General features: G+C 44.2%; 1 long non-coding RNA gene across 2 annotated transcripts; it reads right to left on the bottom strand.

Moving 5' to 3' along the window:
• Positions 1-380: 380 nt before the first annotated feature.
• Positions 381-11,264, bottom strand: LOC114585729 (uncharacterized). Of its 2 annotated transcripts, none has more exons than XR_013390886.1 (3): positions 10,861-11,264; positions 2,188-2,304; positions 381-1,532 (listed from the first exon to the last, which is right to left on the bottom strand). It is a non-coding gene; the product is annotated as an uncharacterized LOC114585729 (long non-coding RNA). The 2 variants fall into 2 exon arrangements; XR_013390885.1 differs by having other exon boundaries at positions 2,188-2,301.
• Between the last annotated feature and the right edge of the window lie 3,120 nt (positions 11,265-14,384).

Genomic DNA, 14,384 nt, shown 5'->3' with positions numbered 1-14,384 from the left:
TGACCATTGCACATTCTGGGTGAAGCTGATGGGAGTTAGAGTCTGACGACACTGGGAGTACACCCATCCCTCTTTTACCAAAATGCAGCAAGTACTCTTCTGCAGCAGCTGCGGACCCTTAAAATTATGTATGTCCAGCTGAACTTGTAGCTTCACCCCAAGGCGAGAATCTGACAAGAGCTGGCCTTACCATTAATCTGCCTAATGTTCAGGGAAGTTTTTAATGTGTGACATTTTAGTGTATTTTTTGTCTCTGTGGAAGCCGCCCAGAGTGGCTGGGGAAATAAATTATTATTATTATTATTATTATTATTATTATTATTATTATTATTAATTATTATTATGCCTGACTCAATTGTCAGATTTGGGGGCTGCCGTAAACAGACAGCAAAACTGCCCATTATTAGGATATTTTTACTGTCACAGGAGAAGACTGCTATTTTTGGTTTTTCTGTCTTAGGCTGTTTCTCTACTGCCCTGCCTCAATTCTAGCTTTTAAATACAGAATCCAGCGACTCAGGATTAAAGTATGAGCCTGACAGCAAACAAAAACCACTTTCTTTGCTAAAGCATTTTGTCGGTGGTGATGCTGGTGATGCTAATTTGCCGGACAACGGCGAGATGCTAAGGAGTGAAATATGATGGAAATTGCGGGAGAAGGACACACTCCCCCTAGTGGTGGGATCACCAACATTCCCGGCGGACATTATTTAAATATATATGGGTGCTTTGCTTTTAGGCAAGCAGGGCAGGCAGATTTCTGCAAAGCAGAGGCTGTAAAATTCAGAGTGCTGGATGTCAAGAGCAGGCAGGAGAGGCGAGGCCCTGGCTTGTGGGCTTCCTTGAAGCATCTGGCTGGCCACTGTTGGCAACGGAGTCCTGGAATAGGTGGCCCTGAGTTCAGATCCAGCCAAGGCAATCCGTACACTGTGGCTGCTGTAAGACGGTCACGTTATTCGATGTGTGTTCAGTTAGATATTATAAATTTATAATTTGTGAAGTTATAAAGAGGGTGGCCTCTCCAGTATAACAAATCAACTTTTTTTTTTGTGGATAGGAAATTGACCAGACAATGCACTAAAAAGTGTGGGATGATGATCAGTTGATGGGAAGGTGTATAACCTATGCAAACAAATCAGGGTGAATGTTCCTTGCTGCATGCCTTCCCCTGAAATAAATCAGAACAAATGCTCTACAAAGGGCAAGCATCAATCAAGTACCACGGAAGCAAATTGGGTTGAATGCACAATTAAACAGGTTGGCTGTGTTTTTATTCCCCTCATCTGTGCAGGTAGTTTTTGGAGCTGCAGGAAAAACCCCCTAAACAAATCATACCTACAGGATGCTTTCAAAATATTGAAGGTTGGTGTAATGCATTTCTTCTGTTTATGGGATCTCTTGATTTAATATGGAAGGCAGTGTTCGTAAGAAGATAAAAACTGGCTTTGCAGCATCAGAATAAGCAACATTGAAGTCCAATGTCAAACAGAAACAATCCATCCCCTCTGTGGCCTTCTTAGGAACACAGGAAGCTGTGAATAATAACAATAACAATAACAATAACAATAATTTCATTTATTAATTGCTTCCCAGGAGGCAATTTGAAGTGATTTACAATGTTATATTTATCATTGATTTATTAACCGCCTTCTAAACCAGCATCTCGGGTACAGATTTAAATATAATGTTATTAGTCATTAACAATATGTCATATATAAAATAGTTACATCTTTATGAAAACAATTTAAAACAATTGCATGTGAAACACTTAAAAACAACAACTCTAAATATAGAAAGAAGTTCTAAACAGCAGCATACTTGAACCATTTCAGATGCAGGAGAGAGTGAGAGGCAGATAAATAAGATAAATTCACATTTATCCACTTCCAGACCAGTCACAGCAGTTCTTGCACTGGATGCTTTCTTTAAAAAAATAAGGGGGGGGGGGAGACTAGACTACTGCAGAAAGAAAAAAGACTGGACTACTGCAATGTGCACTATGTGGGTCTTTTGCTTCACCTGGAGCCTACAGCTAATGCAGAATGCTGCAGCATAATTGCTAGCAGGTATAAGACTCTGCCAGCATACAAGACCTGTACTGCGGAGACATGCCAGGGCTGCTGATTTGCTGCCAGGCCAAGTTCAAAGTGTTTCTGTGAGTTTCTATTAACTTGAGACCAGGTTTACCTGTGAAACCACCTTGCTCCATATACATCCACTCGACTGCTTCGATCTGCAGAACTAACACTGTTTCAGGTGTCACCTGTCAGGGAGGCCCTTTCCTGGTACTCTTTCCTGCACCTGCTAAAAGCATTTTTGTTTAGACAAGCCTGTCCAGAGAAGATGCAGAATGTTTACATGTGTTTTAATCTCTGTTTATTGCCAATTTTTATTATTGCTTGAATGCTTTTAAGTGTTTTTTTACTGATAATTTTATTACTTTACTCTTCTTGTAACCCATTTTGAGGCTTTCTTTTGTTTTGTTTTTCAATAAAATAAAAAAATTCACCCAGCATTCCAGCAGCACAGTCCTATGTCTTCTCAAACGTAATTCCCATTGAGCTCAATTGAGCTTTGCTTATTTCCAGGAGACTGGGTATAGGACTGCAGCCTAACTATATGGGCTACTGGGTGGTTAAAGCGCGCTCCGTGCTCCAAAAGAGCACCCTTGTTTTCTTAAGAGTTTACATAAATCCGGAGAGATACAATAGCGATGTACTTTGCTAACCTGTTTTCAACGGGAGGTTCTGTCAATCTGGATTTTGACATTGGGCGACATCTGGTGGCAGGATGCAGAATTACCTGACCATTGCTACCCTCTGTCCTTTGAGATTGCAAAAGGCACGACATAAAACGCCCGCACAGAAAGGTTATTAAACAAGAAGCAAAACTCAGCCTTTGAAGACTGAAACGCCAAGCTTTAATGTTGTTAGCAAAAAAAAAAATATCCTTTTTGCTATCAGCCATTTAAAAACAAACGGGATTGCAGAAATTAAAACTTCATTTAGAGAGCCACCAAACACATTCTCTACCACATTGAGAAAGAAGCAATGGTTAGCGAGTGTTTCTTTATACAGAAGGATCAACAGCAAAGTTTGCTAAATAAAACAAAACAGAAAGTTTATAATCAGAATAATGGGATCTGGTTTTTATTTCCCTAGTTCTACTAGGAATGGGGGTAGGGTGTTATGTAACCAAATCTTTTTTTCTCCAGCCAGGAGAGGATAGATATGAAATTTAGGAGACCGTGACTTGAAGATCTTAGCATTTCTGTTCCTTGTCTTCCCACCACTGCCTCCATTAACCCTCTTGCAGGTCTGGAAGCTTCACTCTGGTTCCCGTGGAGTACATGATTTGACAGTACATCATAATAAAGCTTGAACACAGAGGCATTTACCTACCCGCTCCATTCCACATAAAGAAGCCAACCATTCTAACAGTTGCATCTTACTTTTTCAGGTCACAAAAAGCTGCTTTACCATGACTCAGACCATCTCTCCATCTCCTTCAGTATTGCCAACACTGATTGGCAGCTGCTCCCCGAGCTTTCGGACAGGGGACATTCTCAAATCTGCCTGGAGATGCCGGGGATCAAACCTGGGACCTTCTACATGCAAAGCGATTGCTCAACCTCTGAGCTCTGGCGCTATCAACATTGGCAACAGGATGGCATCCTCCGCAGCTGAAGGGATACAGGTTAGGTGGCACAGAGCACGCAGCTCTGCCCTTTGACACCTTGGCAAGAGAAGCCACAGACGCACATTTTTATAATTTGTTTGTTCAATTTCTATATCATCCTTCATCCGAAGATCGCAGGGCGGTTTGTAATATAAGAACACAAAATACATAACAAACAGTAACACACATAGAGAGACATTTAAAGGCTGTAGATTGTTTAATCAGCCAAAGGCCTGGGTGAAAAGAAATGTTTTTTGCTTGACATCGAAAGATATGCAATGAAGGCAACAGGCGAGCCTCCCCGGGGAGTAATAATTTTGAAGTAATAATACAGATAATTATTTAAAGAGGATCCCCCTCCAAAATTTAGCCCAGAGTCAAAAATTACCCAAGTGCGCCACCTAAAGGTGGGCCTCCTCATCAGTCCTGATGTTTCCATGGGGTGGGTACATTAGATTATTTCCAGAGCCCCAATCCTAACAAAGACCTTAGGATTCAAACAGAAAGGGTCATTGCTTTTGGCTTTACAATTTTTGTAAGCCTGACAAAATCTAGGTTAAGAGGACTGATTGGGGTACCCTTATATTCCACCTCGACCACCAAGATGCACTGATGGGGCATTTCTGGGGGTTCCCCACATCTTGGAAGTTTGGATGGCCTTTAGAGTAGCAGGCTGTAAAAGGGTTCCCCCTACACCCAGTTTGGCAGGATGTCTCTAAAGAGCTATTTTTTAGGCAGGCCTTTACAGTATGATTTTTTTCACTTATGTTTCACATAAGGCTTAAAGGTATTGTATCCTTAATCTACAAGCATTTTCTGTAAACATAATGCTATAGGAGAGAGAGAGAGAGAGGAGTTTCTTTAAATTTCCTTGGAAATTTCAATAAATAATGTAATGCAAAGGATTTTCAAAAAATAATCTAGATGTTTCTGACCGTTTTCTGTGGTCATGCATTCATTCTATTTAGATGAATTTTACAAACAACAGATAGAAAATCAAATCAATAATCTACACTGAATTCTGAATCACTAACACGGAAGACAGCAAGAAACCACTCTTTGCCCCGCTTTCATAACAGAGACATCATTCTTCCTGCACAATCTTCCTTGATTAAGGCTGGCTTCTAATCTCCTGTGGACTATGCCTGTCCTTCAGATCACTTGTGCGTAGTCCTCATGAGTATCTGCATTTTTTGGCCTGTTCACTAGGCACAGTGACCATTATTGCTCCAAAGTAGGGGTAGGGGGGGCCCTTTTCATTCTGGGGGCAGCGTTCCATTGTGGGCAACCTTCCAGCGGTTGCATGCCATTGGTGGGTGGGACCACATGCAAAAGTAGGTGTGGCTACATGCAAAAGTGGGTGGAGCAATGGAGGGCAGACTACCTCCCAGCCATGGAAAAGTCAGGTTTCAAGGCAATACCCACATCTCTCCATCCAGGAAGCAAGAGGCATTATCACAGTTCATTGAGGCACTCCAGTCAAGCAAAAGCATTCGGGGAGGATGCAAAGCAGGGATGCTGAAGAGACATGGACTGGAGAACACTTGGGCAGAGTCCCAACCCCAAGATCTTGGTTACAGTTTCTCCTGCTTAAACAGCATCTGTAGTCAATGCCGTCACCACTGAGAGACAACTATGACCAAAGTGTTGTACAAATTGATGAAATAAATAAAAACTAATAACGAACCATCTGTCAAACTGGTATCCAGCTGTTCCATATGTTTTCTGTACACAAGAATGAAGGCCCCTCTCCATATTTTGGTAACGTTCATATATGATGCTGTGGTTTGATTATTTATATAGGGTTGTATCCAACTAAGCCATACTAAGAGTAAACCAGCTGAAATCAATAGGCCTGGTTTAGTCAGGTCCATTCATTTCCATGGGTCTGTTCTGAGTAGGTATGCCATTGGATACAAGCTCAAACATTTATTGCCACTTTGGACATGGCCCACCTTGGAAAAGCAGCATACAGCTAAATTAAAAATGTGCTTAAGGTTCTGTGCACACTGTACATTGACAGCACATGGCTTCCCCCAAAGGATGTGGGGAACTGTAGTTTGTTAAAGGTGTTGGGAATGTAATTGTGAGAAAGGTAAGCTACGATTCCTGTGATTATACTCAGCCACTAAATATGAAAAAAGAAGTGTTTTTTAAAGACAATTTTAAAAATAAAGCATGCTGTGATGGGAGGACTTTGGAGTCCTGGGGGGAAATGGTGAAGTGTAAAATAATATTTTACTTCCTTAACCTTCCGTTACATCAGGAACTGTTTATAAATTAGACGAGCTCTGACAATATCATCAAGCAGATAAAAGAAAAAAACTCTCATTTCCAGAGACTCAGTTAAGATATGAATATAGTCAAATGTTCCTGACAAGAGGAAGCATTTCATGGAACAGATACACACATATATTTCCTCCCTCAGAATTTCCAATTTCGCCTTATGAGGCCGTGGGAAAGAACAACAATCTGGACATGTTCAGAAGAAGAAGAAGAAGAAACCCCAACAAATTAATGTGTGTGCTTTTTAAATGATCCTGGGAAAAGCAGCTTTTTAAACAACATTTGTACTGGGCTCCTGCGCCTCTTGGCTCTTCTCCACCTCACTGCCAGCATGCAGCTGTGATGATGGGGAGCCAGCAGGAATTTTGGGTGTTGTGCAGTCACAGGAGTTAGGCACACAGGAAGCTGCCTTATACCAAGTTGGTCTATTTGGCTTAGTATTACCTACACTGATTATCAGCAGAATTTCAGGCAGTCCTAACTTGAAAATAAGCAGGGACTGAACCTTCTGTGTGCAAAGCAGATGCTCTACAACTGAGCAAAGGAACAAAGGAAGTTGAGCCAGAAGGGAAGGTCTGTCTTCTACCATTACAGAAGGGGTGGGAAACCTCAGGCCTAGGAGCCCAAACACAACTATCCAGGTCTCTCTCTCTGACCCACAGAATTCTCCTCAAGGCACACCCTTAAGTGTCTTTGCACCTTGAAGGCTTTTGCATGACCAGAATATGTCTTTGAGTTCTGATGGTCTTCTTGCTTGTCTGGATGGAGAATAAGGAGGCTTTTGCAAGTGTGTGTATGAACTAGCCCAGGGACTATAACCAATCATCCCTAGCTACCAGGACCGGTGCTCAGGGATGAAGGGAATTTTGGTTCAAAAACAGCTGGAGACTCAAGTTTGGGGAAACCCTGAACTAGCCTGTTGTGCAAAAGAATAGAATGTACGTTTGTCACTCTGCCTCGGTTTCCTCTAGTCGTGCCCACTGCTAACAAGTGCTCCCTGGAAAGTTGCCCCTCAGACTGAAAAGGTTCATACCACCTGAATTGCAGGCTCCATGCAGACACTGTGCCAAGTTGCAGCTAAAGGGGGGTGTCTAAATTGCAAAGAAATGGTTTTGACTGTTGCTCAATTTGTGGAGACCACTGTGCTATAGAAACAGGAGTTGTAAGCACATGGAAGAGCAAAAGTGGGAGAATAGCTCTACACCACAGTTTCCTGAGAGCTGGACCATAAAGAAGGCTGATCACCGAAGAATTGATGCTTTTGAATTCTGGTGCTGGAGGAGACTCTTGAGAGTCCATGGACTGCAAGAAGATCAAACCTCTCCATTCTTAAGGAAATCAGCCCTGAGTGCTCACTGGAAGGACAGATCCTGAAGCTGAGGCTCCAATACTTTGGCCACCTCATGAGAAGAGAAGACTCCCTGGAAAAGACCCTGATGTTGGGAAAGATGGAGGGCACAAGGAAAAGGGGACGACAGAGGACAAGATTGTTAGACAGTGTTCTCGAAGCTACCAGCATGAGTTTGACCAAACTACGGGAGGCAGTGGAAGACAGGAGTGCCTGGCGTGCTCTGGTCCATGGGGTCACAAAGAGTCGGACACGACTGAACGACTAAACAACAACAACAGTTTCCTGGTGCATTTGGAAATTCAAGCCATGCTTTGGGTTTTCAACCATGGTTAGCACAGTCTCTTAATAGTGAGGCACTATGTATATAAAAGGCAAAAACAAAAGCAAAAACAAAGGCAGCTGTGTTGGTCCATAAGAAAACACTCCTAAATCCACAGTGACCTGATATACTGTTGTAGTTAAGAGAATGAGGAAAGGCCTGGTTCAAACCTTACTCATTAATTCCCGAAGGAGCCCAAAACAAGCTACTATCCCTCAGCCTCAGTCTTCCATCTGTACTCTGGGGATAAATGTTTTATTTATTTAAAACTTTTCTGTACTGTCTTCATCAAAATTTAATTCCAGGGAAGGTTGACAAAAATTAAAATACAATATAGTCACAGTTGTAGAAAGAATGCTGTACGTTATTTTCATAAAAATGTGCATTTCATGCACTTCCCCCTAATGTATGCATTTTTGCACATAAATTTGGTCAGGAAACAGCACTGCAAAATTCAGAGTAGTGCCAATTTCAAAGGATACCCACATTTCGGTTTGCATATTGTTTTGGGAAATGTGAACTGGGTTCAGATTCCTATGCAGCCATGAAGCTTGTCGATTGGTGCTCTCCCTTGCCTAGCCTACCTCCCAGGGCTGTTGGGAAGATAAAAATAGGGCAATCCTCACACATGCTGAGCTTCTTGAAGGAAGGACACAAATGTTATTGATGGATAAATAGATGCTGTCTTGAATGAAGGCACCTCCTTTTGTCAGCTCTTCTGAAATCAATTCCCAGTCACTTGAAGCAGCCATCAGTCACTCATCCTCTAATGAGTGCCTTTTAAAAAAAGAGAAGAGCACAGCAAAAAGAGACCTTGAAGTATCTTAACCTCCGTGACCTTATTAATAACTTGTGAAGAGCTTGGCAGCATTGGTGCAACTGCTTTAATTATACAGCTGACAGCAATGGGAGGAGATGAAAAGGAAAATGTACACAGGTCCTGCAGTGTTTGGACCTCACAGACTAACAATAATAATAAAAATAATAATAAATAACAAGGTAATTCTAAGCAGGTTTACTCAGAAGTAAGTCCAATGGGACTTACTCTGTACTAGGTATTATTATCACTATTAATATTGGTGCTTGATAGACACAACACAAGAGGAAAAGGACTAGGGAGGGAAGAGGAAAGCAAGCATCAGAGCAGTTTCTTCTTCACTGGACGATGGATGGGATCAGGTCTGATCTCCCCTTGGAGATCATGGTAGCCAGAATCATTCAGTTGATCAGAACACTTAGGCTGTTTAGGCATCCTAGAAAGGCTAAATGTGATAGAGACATAGTCCAAGCCTGAAATGGAAGCCTTAAAATAAAGGCTGGAAAGAATTCAAGGGAATTCTCATGCCACCCTGAAAGTTGAGTTTTATTTAATACCTCTACTCCTTGCCTTTCCATGAAAAAAGGCCCAAAGCAATGAATTTTCTCTAGGAGCAAAGGAAGCTGCCCTGATTATACCATTGAGTCCACCTAGCTCAGTATTGTCGACACTGACTGGCAGCAGCTCTCTAGGAGCAGAGGGACTTGTGGGATTTTTCCGTCTCAGGTGCTAAAATAGCTTGGGGACGGTGCACCTTGGAATTGCAAGGAAGGAGGGGGCACCATTGCTTTGCCCCCAGCCGCAAAACATCTCAGCCAGGGTTGCTTTAAAAATATTTTTCAATAAAATTAATCAGTGCACAAGATAGGCCTGTGCAGACACACACAGATACAGACATTGTCCGTCCACCCCAGATAGATGACCTCAGACAAAGGCTGGCTCTCCTTGAGTGTGCAATTGCTGTTAATTGGGAGATAACAGACGGGGACAATGGCGCTCTAGGGCGAACTGGGGGCGGGGAGGGGGAGAAAATAAGTTAAGACAAACACAAGCAGGGCTCTTCTAATTGGGAGCCGCGCCTGATGGATCAACCCGCTTTCTCTTTGTCCAGGAGCCAGGAGGGGCCTCATATTGAGGAAGAAGGCGTCAGCCACTGACTCCTGGACAAAGGACTGTCTGCTGCCAGCAAAGCCAGGCGTCCATCTCTCTCCCCCCCCCTTGCGCCCCCCCCCAGCCTTTCTCACCCAAATCTCAGAAAATTATTAACCCCTTTCTGGGAGGCTGAAGGATATTCCCGGCTCATTGGGACAGGGCAGTAAAATCAGCAAGATGTTTGATGAACCAAATTTGTAAGGACGTCAGAAGAGACCTGCTGCTGGACCAGCAGGAAACCCCTGAACAAGACTTGAGAGCAACAACAACTCTCCCTTTTTAAGAAAGCCAAAACTGTATTACCGACAACCAAATCTTTGGTTCCGCTTGTGCCTTTGGACAAATAGGTTTGGCAGGGTGTTGTTGTTTTCTGAAGGTTTTTGGTTTTTTGTTGATTTTTTTAGTTTTCAAAAAGAAACAAAAACCCCCACCAGACCCGTTTATAGAGAGAAAAATAGGATGATGTTTTCCTCTTACAGTATCTGGTTGCAACATTTGCCTAGATAATTTTCCAGCCTATGTAATTCCCAGGCAAATTGTCTTCAGGGGTATTCAATGCCCTTCCTCGGTATCTTATATAAACCATCTTGTTCTACCTCCAAGGAGCTCAAGGCGGTACACATCAATTCATTAAATGTATAGCCTGCCCTTCCTCTCAAAGGAGCCTGGGGCAGTGAACACACTAAAAAAATCTATTTAAAAAAACCCTGTTCCAATACAGAGGCAGACTGAGAAAGATGTCTCCTTAAAAGCCGTGTTGGAAGAGGAAGGTCTTCAGGAGGAGTCAGAAAGGCAACAGAGATGATGATGATGATGATGATGATGATGATGATGATAATAATAATAATAATAATAATAATAATAATAATAATAATAATAATAAAATAAAATTATTTATACCCCGCCCTCCCCGGCCAGAGCCGGGCTCAGGGCAGCTAAAACCAATAAAATCACAGTAAAAAACATAATGGGGTGGGGGGGTGGGAACAAATTTAAAATGCAGGTTAAAATGCAATTTAAAATGCAGCCTCGTTTTAAAAGTAGCCGATAAATCAAGACCGTAAGGGGAGGGAAAGATAAGGGTCAGGTGGTGCCTGTCTGATATTTAACATGGTTGCCCACCTACACTTATCCACATGACAACCCCGTGAGGTAGATTCGGCTCAGAGTCTGTGACCGGCTCATGGTCCTCCAATGAGCTTCATGGCTGTGTGGGGATTTAAGAGCCTGACCTGAGTGCCATAACCTTTTCCCTACCTGTGATAGCCATCTTTAGATATTTGAAGGTCTGTCGTATGGAAGATGGAGCAAGCTTGTTTCCTCCTACTGCAGAGGGCAGGAGCCTCGAACCAATGGGCCTGATGGGAAATTGTAGGCCCATTTACCAAAGGGCCCCCCTTTGCCTCTACCGGGGGACTCGGAGTAGGCTGCTCAGTTGGCCAATGGGCCTGCCTGGTTCCCCTGTGTCTTCTGGCCTGAGGGCCTCAAGTTATCCACCTCTGTATTAGACTTATAGACTGCTTTATACTTTTAAAAAATATTAACACTTCATGGCTGAGTGGGGATTTGACATAAGGACAGCTCTGCTGTTGGGCACGTTTCCGGAATTTTCTACACGTTCCCTGAACGCCACTTTGACCATCATAGTGCAGGGCGGGTTCTGAGGGCAGTAAGTGAGGGAAAACTTGGCTGCGTGTGTGTGAGAGAGAAAGAGCTCAAAGCATATGGGGAATAATAATAATAATAATAATAATAATAATAATAATAATAATAATAATAATAAAATTTTATTATTTATACCCCGCCCATCTGGCTGGGTTTCCCCAGCCACTCTGGGCGGCTTCCAACCGAATATTAAAAACAATACAGCGTCAGACATTAAAAACTTCCCTAAACAGGGCCGCCTTCAGTTGTCTTTTAAAAGTAAAATAGTTGTTTATTGCCTTGACATCTGTTGGGAGTGTGTTGTACAGGGCGGGTGCCACTACCAAGAAGTCCCTCTGCCTGGTTCCCTGTAACCTCACTTCTCATAATGAGGGAGCCACCAAAAGGCCCTTGGAGGTGGACCTCAGTGTGTGGGGCTGGAGGATGGGGGTGGAGACGCTCCTTCAGGTATACAGGACTGAGGCTGTTTAGGGCTTTAAAGGTCAGCACCAACACTTTTGCGCGGAAACATACTGGAAATGTACTGGGAGCCAGGAAGGACAGATATTGGGGGATCTGTTAAGCATTCAGCCCCCTGCCTCCCGCCCTGTGCTGTGCAGGCTGGCAGGTGTGCCTTCAGCTCTGTTGCAGCAGAAAAATCTCACACGCCCGTTTGGTTAAGCAGCGGAGATCAAGCTGTGCCGGGAGACGCCGTCCGCTTCAAGCTCCAGCTCGCATGCTTGAGTTCACATGGTTTCACCAGAATTGGTCTTGCACAGCTTTTCTCCCCTGCAAGATTCCCACTGCATAGGTGCATCGCCCAAATCTCAACAGCCACCACCATTTTCCATTTCTTCATCGCATGGGGTCGGACTGGATGACCCTTAGGGTCCCTCTGGACTCTACAATTCTATGATTGATCAAGATCACTGTCAGGGGTTCAGGAGCAGAGGGACAGGAAAGGGAGGAATTAGAGACCGAGGGAGAGGAATCCGAGGGAGAGGTCAGCGATGATAGCCATCCGAGGTCTCTAAGTCTCTCCAGCGAATCAGAGGATTCACAGAAAGGGGCTCCCGTGATCAGAGCTAGGGGGTTGCCAGAGGGAACACCTCAGGAAGGAGGGGCCAGAGGGGACTCAGAGAGCAGCAGCTGGAAATCGGGACCAGCTTCCCCACCGGAGAGCAGTAGAGGGGAGGAGTCCCAGGCATCGGCAGCAGGCAGCTTTCCGTCAGCGGAAGGACATGAGTCAGGGTTAGCCACGCCTGCATCAGAGAGCGAGGAAACGGTCAAAAGGAAGGTCAGGGGCAGCGCGCGCGCGCCAAGTTCAAATGTACAAGAGGGTGGCGCAATGAGCAGCCCGGAGAGGGAGCCGGGTCCCAAAGCCCGCCGAAGAGAGGGGGAGGAGTCCGAGGGGTCCGCATCCGAGGCGTCCAGGAAGGAAGGCACCCCGGGGGGTAGTAGGACCCAGAGGCGGAAGGAGAAACGCAGAAGGTGGAGTAAGGCTAGAGTCTTAAACTGGTGTACAGGGGGCGGAGACTCAGACGAGGCTTCGCTGGTCTAGGGTCTAGACGTAGAGACGCACGCTAGGGTTTGAAAATGGGAACTAAACTTCAATAAAGACTTTTGTACAGTTCTGCTGGCTAGCGTTGGTCTTCTGTGAGCTGGGACCTGGAGGCAGTCTCTGACAATCACGCAAAAGGCGCACTCCATTCTTACGAGGAATGGGCAAGCATTAATTTTACTTTGTTTCTTAGTCTTTTAAGTTCCATTTGCCACATTTGTGATCTTTCTTAAAGCAACTCCTCAGGAGGATTAATCGGCATTTCACTGTTGTATGTCATTTTCACCAACGCATGCATTTTTGTTTGGCCAGAGAAGGGGATCGCAAAATGCTGAGAAGTGCACATTGTTTCGGGAAGTGCAGAACAGGTAGGCCCATATTAAAAGGAGAACCAAACTGAATTTGTCCCCTTGAAGCCCCAATTCTTACACCGCCAAATGGTGAACCGTATTCACCCTGAGGGCCACATTCCCTTCTGGATAACCTTCTGGGGTCCACATGCCAATAGTGTGGAGGGGGCAGAATTGAATGATTGTCATCAGAGGAACATGCAGTTTTCCACCCCAGAAAGAACCAACCAAAATAAATTGGGGGCCACAGATAGCTCAGTCGATAGAGCACGAAATTCTTAATCTCGGGGCCCTGGGTTCGAGCCACACGTTGGGCAAAAGATGGGTTGGTCTAGATGACCCTCATGGTCCTTTCCAACTTTGCAGTTCTGATTCTGTGAAAAGCCAGAGGCTTCCAACCCGTATCCTCTATCTCGGCTGAGCACAAGTTATTGCCAGAGTTCAAGGGCTTATTCCAGCCAGACAAAAGCAATGGAGAAGGAGGGGTAGCGGCACCAGGGGAACTTGAGGGACAGCATTTGGCCTCCCCCCTGCTTTACAAGGGAGGTTGTGCAGATTTCAACTAGATATCACATTGTAAGTGCTTTAACGCATGAAAGCATTGTATAAATGTTAAGGACGGTTAGTTTGTATTTATTTCCCCCTTGATTGGTCTAGATTCTCACAAAGCTTTCATAGGCTGCATGCACACCATCCATTTAAAGCTAACGACTTTTTTCTAAGAATCCTGGGAACTGTTGTTGACCCTCTCCCAAAGGCACAATTGCCAGCACCCTTAACAAACTACAGTTCCCGGGGTTATTATTTGAGGGTGTGGGAATGTGCTTTAAAACGATGCACTTGAAATGTTCGGTGGTCTGTATGTCACCATCGTTACAACACTAATTAGGCTTTGTCAGCAGAGGGCGCCCTGTTCATAAGGAGCCAGCCCCCCTGGCTTTTTCCTCTCCTCTTTCCCAAGACAAACAATTTGACTAATAAATCTTCCAGAGAATGAGGAAAGGGTAATTGGTGAAGAAAAGGGGTTGTTTATGTCATCCTTTATTGCTTTACCATAAAGCGATGTAGCTGAACTTAAAGCAGAGAGAGAGAGAGAGAGAGCAAGAAGAGGCGAAAGTTCAATTCTTATCCTGCAAAGAGGAAGAAAATAGAATTTTCCATTTCAGATGGGGTTTTTTGTAGGGGACTGGAGGTGTGGTGGGAGCAGAGAAGATCACATTCAGGAG

Source organism: Podarcis muralis, chromosome 15 (assembly GCF_964188315.1).
Source record: "Podarcis muralis chromosome 15, rPodMur119.hap1.1, whole genome shotgun sequence".
NCBI lineage: Eukaryota > Metazoa > Chordata > Lepidosauria > Squamata > Lacertidae > Podarcis > Podarcis muralis.
This window is presented reverse-complemented; position numbering and strand designations above follow the sequence as displayed.